This window comes from Astatotilapia calliptera, chromosome 9 (genome assembly GCF_964374335.1).
Source record: "Astatotilapia calliptera chromosome 9, fAstCal68.1, whole genome shotgun sequence".
In the NCBI taxonomy this organism is placed as follows: domain Eukaryota; kingdom Metazoa; phylum Chordata; class Actinopteri; order Cichliformes; family Cichlidae; genus Astatotilapia; species Astatotilapia calliptera.
In genome coordinates, this window is record NC_137430.1 from 2,040,974 (window position 1) to 2,050,299 (window position 9,326).

At 47.1% G+C, this 9,326-nt stretch overlaps 1 pseudogene across 1 annotated transcript in view; it reads right to left on the reverse strand.

Annotated features, from left to right (window-relative positions):
- The window catches only part of LOC113029837 (uncharacterized), a 47,305-nt pseudogene extending 38,313 nt beyond the window's left edge, over nucleotides 1-8,992 (reverse strand). The window contains exons 1-2 of the transcript XR_013911450.1: nucleotides 8,376-8,992; nucleotides 6,525-7,434 (exon numbers count right to left, since the gene is read on the reverse strand). The product of XR_013911450.1 is annotated as an uncharacterized LOC113029837 (transcript). The remainder of the gene's footprint in view (nucleotides 1-6,524; nucleotides 7,435-8,375) is intronic.
- Nucleotides 8,993-9,326: the final 334 nt, after the last annotated feature.

Here is a 9,326-nt window from a genome sequence, read left to right on the forward strand (position 1 = left end):
GAGTGCTCAGTGAATACCTCAGGCAGCAGAAACCCAAGAAAGAGGAGGGAGATGAGGAACCATCATGGAAGGACAGGCCCCTGCACGGTATGTACCACCGGCAGATAGAGGAGGTGGCTGATATCCAGAAATCCTACCAGTGGCTGGACAAAGCTGGACTGAAAGACAGCACAGAGGCACTAATCATGGCAGCACAAGAACAAGCTCTGAGCACAAGATCCATAGAGGCTGGGGTCTATCACACCAGGCAAGACCCCAGGTGCAGGCTGTGTAAAGATGCCCCAGAGACAATCCAGGACATAACAGCAGGGTGCAAGATGCTAGCAGGAAAGGCATACATGGAACGCCATAACCAAGTGGCCGGCATAGTGTACAGGAACATCTGTGCCGAGTATAACCTGGAAGTCCCGAGGTCAAAATGGGAGATGCCCCCAAGGGTGGTGGAGAATGACCGAGCTAAGATCCTGTGGGACTTCCAGATACAGACGGACAAAATGGTGGTGGCTAACCAACCGGACATAGTGGTGGTAGATAAACAGAAGAAGACGGCCGTAGTGATCGATGTAGCGGTTCCGAATGACAGCAATATCAGGAAGAAGGAACACGAGAAGCTGGAGAAATACCAAGGGCTCAGAGAAGAGCTCGAGAGGATGTGGAGGGTGAAGGTAACGGTGGTCCCCGTGGTAATCGGAGCACTAGGTGCGGTGACTCCCAAGCTAGGCGAGTGGCTCCAGCAGATCCCGGGAACAACATCGGAGATCTCTGTCCAGAAGAGCGCAGTCCTGGGAACAGCTAAGATACTGCGCAGGACCCTCAAGCTCCCAGGCCTCTGGTAGAGGACCCGAGCTTGAAGGATAAACCGCCCGCAGGGGCGTGCTGGGTGTTTTTTTTTTAATATATATATATATATATATATATTAGGGGTGCAACGATATTCGTATCGATATTGAACCGTTCGATACAGTGCTTTCGGTTCGGTACGCATATGTATCGAACAATACAAAATTTTTAATTTATTTTATCAACTTTCCTTCTGACGATGCTGTCTGTGTTGAGCGCTCAGTGAATCTGCGTTCGACTACTCCGCCTAGGCTGCACTGTCGAGCGCAGATCCACTGAGCGCTCAACACACACAGCATAGTCAGAAGGAAGAGCGCAGGGCAAGCTAGCAAGACAGAAGTTAAGCTCTCCTTGCAACATGGACCTCCCCCACCCTCATTCAGATCTGGCGTTTGGAATTATTTTGTTTTTCATGTGACGTATGACCCTGAAGGTAAGCGCGTCATGGACTAAAGTAAAACAGTATGTTGGATGTGCCACGCAATGCTCAATTACATGGGTGGGAACTAGTGTGTTAGCGCAGTTAGCTCGTTAACGTGTTGGCCGTCTAGCCCCATGCACGGGGCGATCGGCGGTAGCTCGTTAACGGAGATTTGCCGTGTTGTGGCGTTAAGGTCATTTCAACGAGATTAACCTGAAAGCACTAGTGGGAACACAATGAATATGACTGCACATTTACGCCGACATCATCCTAGTGCAAAAACAAAAACAACAAGCATGCTACTAACTTTAGCCGAGTCATTTAGACAGCTGTTAGCACATGATTCTCCTTATGCTGCTGAGAATATAGCCCAGAAGAAGCGGATAGTATAGCTTTTATTTTGGAAAGAGCCATTTCTCTGTAATAAACTCTCTTTTCCAAAGATGAGTGATTCCTCAATCAGATACAGGGCTTGCAATATCGCTAGCCCGACGTCCTGGGGCTAGCGATTTTTTCAGTCGGGCTACCAAAATCTATCTCTTCCCTGCCCGTCGGGCTATTGTAGGAAGGAAAAATATATGTCAATGCTTTTGCATTCTTTCAGAAATGTAGCTGGGTAATTATGTCATTGGCATTGGTGAGCCACTGTCAATATAAGATAAGATAAGATAAGATAACCTTTATTAGTCCCACACGTGGGAAATTTGTTTTGTCACAGCAGGAGTGGACAGTGCAAAAGTTATGAGGCAAAAATTAGAATACAATAAGAATAAATACAGTACACAACTGTACAGAATAGAATAAAATAAAATACTATATACAGTAGAATAAAATAAAATAAATATACAATAAGATAAAAATAGAATACAAATACAAATACTATATACAACTGAGTAAAAATACAACGACGACAGAAAGGATTATTGCACTTAGTATTATTGCATATGTATGGATGTGTGTGCTTGATCAGTTAAAGTCTTTATTATGGAGTCTGACAGCAGTGGGGAGGAAAGACCTGCGAAATCTCTCCATCCCACACCGTGGGTGCCGCAGTCTCCCACTGAAGGAGCTGCTCAGTGCTGTCACAGTCTGCTGCATGGGGTGGGAGATGTTGTCCATCAGGGATGACAGCTTAGCCGCCGTTCTCCTGTCACTCACCACCTCCACTGGGTCCAGAGGGCATCCTAGAACAGAGCTGGCTCTTCGGATCACCCTGTTCAGTCTCTTCCTGTCCCCAGCAGAGATGCTGCCGCCCCAGCAGACCACGCCATAAAAGATAGCAGAAGCCACAACAGAGTCATAGAAGGTCTTCAGGAGTGGGCCCTCCACTCCAAACGACCTGAGTCTCCGCAGCAGGTACAGCCTGCTCTGCCCTTTCCTGTAGAGGGCGTCTGAGTTATGAGTCCAGTCCAGTCTATTGTTCAGATGAACACCAAGGTACCTGTAGCTGTCCACAGCCTCAATGTCCATACCTTGGATGTTCAGTGGTTGCAGTGGAGAATGCTTGTGCCTGCGGAAGTCTACCACCAGTTCCTTGGTTTTACTAGCGTTGATCTGGAGGTAGTTCAGCTGGCACCAGTCCACAAAGTCTTGGGTCAGACCTCTGTACTCCTTGTCGTCCCCATCAGTAATGAGGCCGACTATTGCAGAGTCATCAAAGAACTTCTGCAGGAAGCACTGGGTGGAATTGTGGGAGAAGTCTGCAGTGTAGATGGTGAAGAGGAACGGAGCCAGAACCGTTCCCTGTGGGGCCCCCGTACTGCAGACGACCCTGTCCGACACACAGCCCTGAGTCCTCACATACTGTGGTCGGTCGGTGAGGTAGTCCAGGATCCAGGTAGTGAGGTGATGGTCCACTCCAGAGTTCACCAGCTTGTCCTTTAGAACCGAGGGAAGAATAGTGTTGAAGGCACTGGAGAAATCAAAGAACATGATTCTCACAGTGCTTCCAGCGGTCTCCAGGTGAGCGAGGGAAAGATGTAGGAGGTGAATGACGGCATCATCCGCTCCAATGCCAGGCTGGTAGGCAAACTGAAGTGGGTCCAGTGATGAGCTTATTAGGCGCCGAAGCTGAGCCAGGACCAACCGCTCCAGGGTCTTCATCAGGTGGGATGTCAGAGCCACCGGCCTGTAGCTGTTGAGGTCCTTGGGGCGTGAAGTCTTTGGCACTGGTACAACACAGGAGGTTTTCCAGAGCTGTGGGACTCTTCCCAACCTCAGGCTCAGGTTGAAGAGGTGCTCCATCACCCCACACAGTTGGTCCGCGCAGGACCTGACGACCCTCGAGCTGATGCCATCTGGACCCGCTGCCTTCTTGCCATTAATCCTCCTCAGTTCTCTCCTAACCTGGGTGGTTGAGAGAGACAGGCTGGAGCCTTGTGTTGAGTGTGTATTGGATGCTGCAGTTGGGGGTGGGGGGGAGTGAGCAGGGTGAATAGAGGAGGTGTGAAGTGTCTGAGGTGGAACAGCAGCAGTGGGGGTGGGTGAGTCTGCAGCCGATGTTGCAGACTGCCTCATGGCTGAATCAAATCTGTTGAAGAAATGATTCAGTTCATTTGCCCACCTCACATCCCTCCCAGGCAGAGAGTTCTGCTGTTTGTGGCCCGAGATGGTTCTGAGGCCTCTCCAGACTTCACCAAAGTTGTTTTGTTGAAGCTGGTTCTCCATCTTCTGCCTGTAGCTCTCCTTCCCATTCCTTATCAGTCCCCTCAGCTCTCTCTGCACCCTTTTCAACTCCTCTTTGTCTCTGGATTTGAAGGCCCTCCTCTTCTGCTTGAGGACGGTTTTAATTTCTGGGGTAATCCAAGGTTTGTTGTTGGAGAAACACCGTACAGTCCTGGTAGGTACAGTGTTATCCACACAGAAGTTTATATAGTCAGTAATGCATATAGTAAGGCTGTCGATGTCCTCTCCGTGGTCATCACAAATCACCTCCCACACAGTCGACTCAAAACAATCCTTAAGAGCCTCCTCGCTCTCCTCTGACCATCTCTGTACTGTGCGGGTGGCTGGTGGCTCCCTGCGCACTAAGGGCTCATACACAGGGACAAGGTGCACCAGGTTGTGATCAGATCTGCCCAGGGGAGGGAGAGGTGATGAACTGTATGCCTCTTCTGCATTGGCATACAGTAAGTCCAGTGTTTTATTGACTCTGGTTGGGCAGGTCACATACTGGGTGAAGGTGGGCAGTGTGGAGTCCAGTGAGGCATGATTGAAGTCCCCTGATATTATGAGAAGGGCTCTCGGTGATTGTGTTTGCAGTCTGCTGACCACAGAGTGGAGAGAGTCACAGGCTGCATCCGCGTTGGCCGAGGGGGGGACATACGCTGTTATCGCGATAACATGCGAGAACTCCCGGGGCAGGTAGTACGGACGCATGCTAATGGCTAACAGCTCAATGTCTCTGCTGCAGAGTTGCTCTTTTACAGTGATGTGCCCAGGGTTACACCATCTGTCGTTCACAAAAACTGCCAGTCCCCCTCCTTTCCTCTTACCGCTGTCTCTGGTCCTGTCCGCTCGCAGCAGCTGGAATCCCGGTAGTGTCACGCTTGTGTCCGGAGTTAGCGATGTTAGCCACGACTCCGTTAGCATCATGATGCTACATTGCCGGTACTCCCTCTGTGACCAGGTTAGCGACATGAGCTCATCCATCTTATTGGGCAAAGATCTTACGTTTCCAATAATTACAGAAGGAAGAGATGGTCGATAACGTCTCCTTCTCGGGCGACGGCGCTCCTTCCCAGCACGACACCCCCGTCTTTTCCTCCTCAGCTCGCTGGGAATATCGGGTCTGTCCGCCGGCAGTACCGCTGCAGGACGCAGCGCTAACAGCTGATCCTTACTGTAAACAAAGGATCTCTGCTCTGGGTCCCCAGACACGGGTGAAAAAAGTAGAAATAAACTGAGAAAAACGACCAGGACTAGCACAAAACGGTAGAACATGGTTGCAGAGTCTAATTACTAATACGTTAGTTACAAAAAAATTACGAGAAAAAAGATAAGAAAGAAAGAAACTCAGAATGAGCAGAGCTGCTGTAACAGGCTGCCGCACACGGGGGGCGCCGGAAGTGACAATATGTGACATATTGAAATCGTGTTTGAATTTGCGCTTGTTTTTTTGCTTTCACTTTGCAATCGTGCGAACTGTGTATAGAGAGCGACAGCACTGATCTGTGAGTGATGATAATTTGTGCACCAATTCCTCTGACATCGTCTTATCAATCGTTAGCTTACTACGCAAACATGACAAGTGAAATCTCCCGCAGCTTAAACATGTGAGAGGTTGATCGTGCAGAGAATCGCTGAGCTTATGTGAGTCCGTGTAAAAGCAGCAGGATATATATTTTAGTTCTGCTGAGCCAAATAAGACAGGTCAGGGTGAAGAAGTGACAGCCAAAGAAAAGCTTACCACAAAACGGAGAAGTTATGACAAATAATAATAATAATAATAATAATAATAATAATAATAATACATTTTATTTAAATAGCGCCTTTCAAAGCACCCAAGGACACTGTACAACAGATAAAAACTGGAAATATACACAATGATAAAAATAGAAGATAAAAGTTAAAACATACAGAAATTTAAGAATAGGCAATTTTAAACAGATGAGTTTTAAGGGTGGACTTAAAAAGAGAGAATGAGCTAATATTTCTGAGGTCCGGGGGTAGGGAATTCCAAAGTCGAGGGGCAGAGCAACTAAAGGCCCTCTCTCCCATTGTGATCAGACGAGCAGAGGGAACAGAGAGAGAAAGAGAAGATGAAGATCTGAGGCAGCCGGATGGGAGCTTCATCTGTAATAAGTCAGAGAGAATGAATAGCCTTGAATGTATACAGAATTATTTTAAAATGGATGCGAAATTTGACCGGGAGCCAGTGAAGTTGCTTCAGGATTGGGGAGATGTGGTGGGTAGAAGAAGTCCTAGTAATAATACGGGCAGCAGAGTTCTGGACAAGTTGGAGCTTGTTGATAGATTTTTGTGTGAGGCCAAATAATAATGAGTTGCAGTAGTCAATTCTAGAGATAACAAGATTATGGATGAGAATGGCAGTTGCGTGAGGTGTGAGGAAGGGGCGGAGGCGATTAATGTTACGGAGTTGGAAATATGCTGCACGTGTAATATTATTGATATGCGAGTTAAAGGATAATGTGCTATCGAGAATGACACCCAAGCTTTTCACAGAAGGAGAGATAGGGACCAGCGAGTTATTGATGGTGAGAGAGAAGTTGTTAATTCTGGATAGCAGTCGTTTGGTGCCAACCAGAAGAAGTTCCGATTTATTGCTGTTGAGTTTAAGAAAGTTGGAGGAGAACCAAGAATTAAGTTCAGCTAGACAGAGGATGAGGGAGGGTGGAGGAAGAGTAGAGTCAGGTTTGGTAGCGAGATAGAGCTGGGTGTCATCGGCGTAGCAGTGGAACTGAATATTATATTTACGAAAAATATGTCCGAGTGGAAGAAGGTAGATGATGAAAAGAAGGGGCCCGAGGACAGATCCCTGGGGCACCCCAGTGGATAAAGGAGAAAGCTGAGAAGTGAAGGATTTTAATTGAATGAACTGAGTGCGGTCAGATAGGTATGATTTAAACCAGGCTAGTGGAGTGTGAGAGAGACCAATAGAAGCTAATCTGTTAAGGAGAATGGGATGAGAGATGGTGTCAAAAGCTGCACTCAGATCAAGAAGGATAAGGATGGAGAGGAGACCAGAATCAGCTGCTATAAGAAGGTCGTTTGTTATTTTTATAAGAGCAGTTTCAGTGCTATGTAAAGGACGAAAGCTGGACTGGAACTGTTCGTAAAGGTTATTATCAGTTAGGTGAAGATGGACTTGTGAAGCAACTATTTTTTCAAGGATTTTTGAGAGAAATGGTAGATTGGAGATAGGACGAAAATTATTAAAGTTGTTGGGATCTAGACCAGTTTTTTTCAGAATTGGGGTAATAGCAGCAACTTTGAAGGAAGCAGGAACAGTTCCAGTGGTGAGTGAAGAGTGAATAATAGCAGATATGAGGGGAAGGAGAGGGAGTAAGCAGGCTTTGACGAGGACAGTGGGGATAGGATCGAGCTGGCAGGTAGAAGGCTTTGATTTATGGATGAGATCAGCAATATCAGCTAAGGATGGAAGTTGAAAAACAGAGAGGAAGTGAGAAGGGGGAGGAGTTAGGACAGAGAAGCTACATTGAGCATTAGGGTCCAGGTCTAAGTGTATTTTATGAATTTTATCAATAAAGAATAGCATTAGAGCATCACAGAAGTTAGATGAATAGAGATGAGCACGGAGAGAATCAGGTGGCCTGTTAAAAGAATTGAATAGTGAGAAAAGGGTCTTGGTAGAGTTCTTACTTGAGCAGACAATAGCAGAGTAATAAGCAGATTTGGTTTGACTAATACATTCCTGGTAAAACAGAACGTGGTTATTAAACATATCCTTATGAATAGTAAGGCCAGTTTTCTTATAGAGGCGTTCAAGCTGTCGGCCTTTAGCTTTCAGTAGCCGGAGTTCAGGGGTGTACCAGGGTGCAGAGCGAGAAAAAAGTACAGTTCTGGTTTTTTGTGGAGCCAGGGAATTTAAAATACTACTAAGGCTATGATTATAAAAAAGTACCAGGTCCTCTTGAATAGCTAAGTTGTTAGAAGACAAGCAGCTAGAAAAAGCAGAGGAAAGGATATCAAGATTTATATTCTTAATATTCCGGAAAGAGATAATACGGGGGTTGTTAATTACAGAGAGGGTCATGTGAACATTAAAGGAGAGAAGTAGATGGTCCGAAATTGGCAGTTCGTCAGCTGTACAGATGGAGGGGTAAGTCCAGAACAGCAGACTAAGTCCAAAGTGTGGCCCTTAATGTGGGTAGGGAAGTTTATGTATTGTTTAAGGCTGAAGCTATCAAGGCAGGATAGAAGGTCCTTGGTAAGAGGATGGTCGCAGTTGTCCACGTGAACGTTAAAGTCACCCAGCAATATTATATTAGGGGAGACAGTAGCTAGATTGGTCAGCAGATCGGCAAAGTCACTGATAAAAACAGAATTAAATTTTGGGGGGCGGTAGATGACAGCTATTACAGTTGGGGTAGGTCCTGAAAGTTGACAAACAGCAGATTCAAAGGAGCTGTACGTAGGGGCGGACAGCGGCGAGACTTTCCAGTTCTCGCGATAGATTATCGCGAGGCCACCACCACGGCCGGACTCGCGAGGTTGGCAGGTGTAAACAAACCCCGGGGGGGTGGAGTCGTTGAGTTGCGAAAAGTCATTGGGCTGTTGCCATGTCTCAGTCAAGCAGAAAAAGTCAAACTTACGGTCTGTTAGGAGATCCTGGATGAGATGTCCTTTGTTCGTAAGCGAACGGATATTAAGCAGGCCGAAGTTGACAGGAATACTGTCGGACTGGATGAGAGTGTTAGCCGACCTAGGCAGACCAGTCAGAACATTGTGGTCAATAGACCTGCAGGGGTTCCGTTGAGAGCGACCAGAGGTGGACCAGAAGGACTGAATTGGTTTGGAATTATCCTGATGGAAATACCGACGGGAGCCTCGATGTACGTACTTTCGGCGAGGGAGGAAGGCAATGTCCGTGTGGAAATGAAGAGCAGCCAATGGCGGAGCAGCTAAAGAGAAGCGGAGCCGGAGGAGCTCATCAGCTGTATATTGATGAAGTCCAGTGCCGAGTCGGTAGATCGATGACATAAGGATCCAGACCCACACTGAGAGTACATAGATCCTGAAAGGCCACATCATGGACAGGAACAGCCGGGCAGGGACACCGGTGGGCCTTAGAAACAGGAGTAGGACAGAAGTCCAAAAGTCCAGAGTCCAGTAGCGTTAACGTTAGCGATAGTGGTGAGTGGCGGCCGGTGAGTAGCGGCAGCCAGTCGCGCCAGCGTTCACTCAACCGGAAGTATCTTTGTCAAATCAGACTATAAGGCAAAAAGAAAGTGCAGCTTTATGGTTTCATGGACAAAATAATTTCTGTGGCTGCAATATGACGAGCTAAATAACCAGGGCTGCACATAAGTGGTCCGCAGGTGCACATTCGCTGTCAAAATAAAAAACACGCACAAGGGTTAGG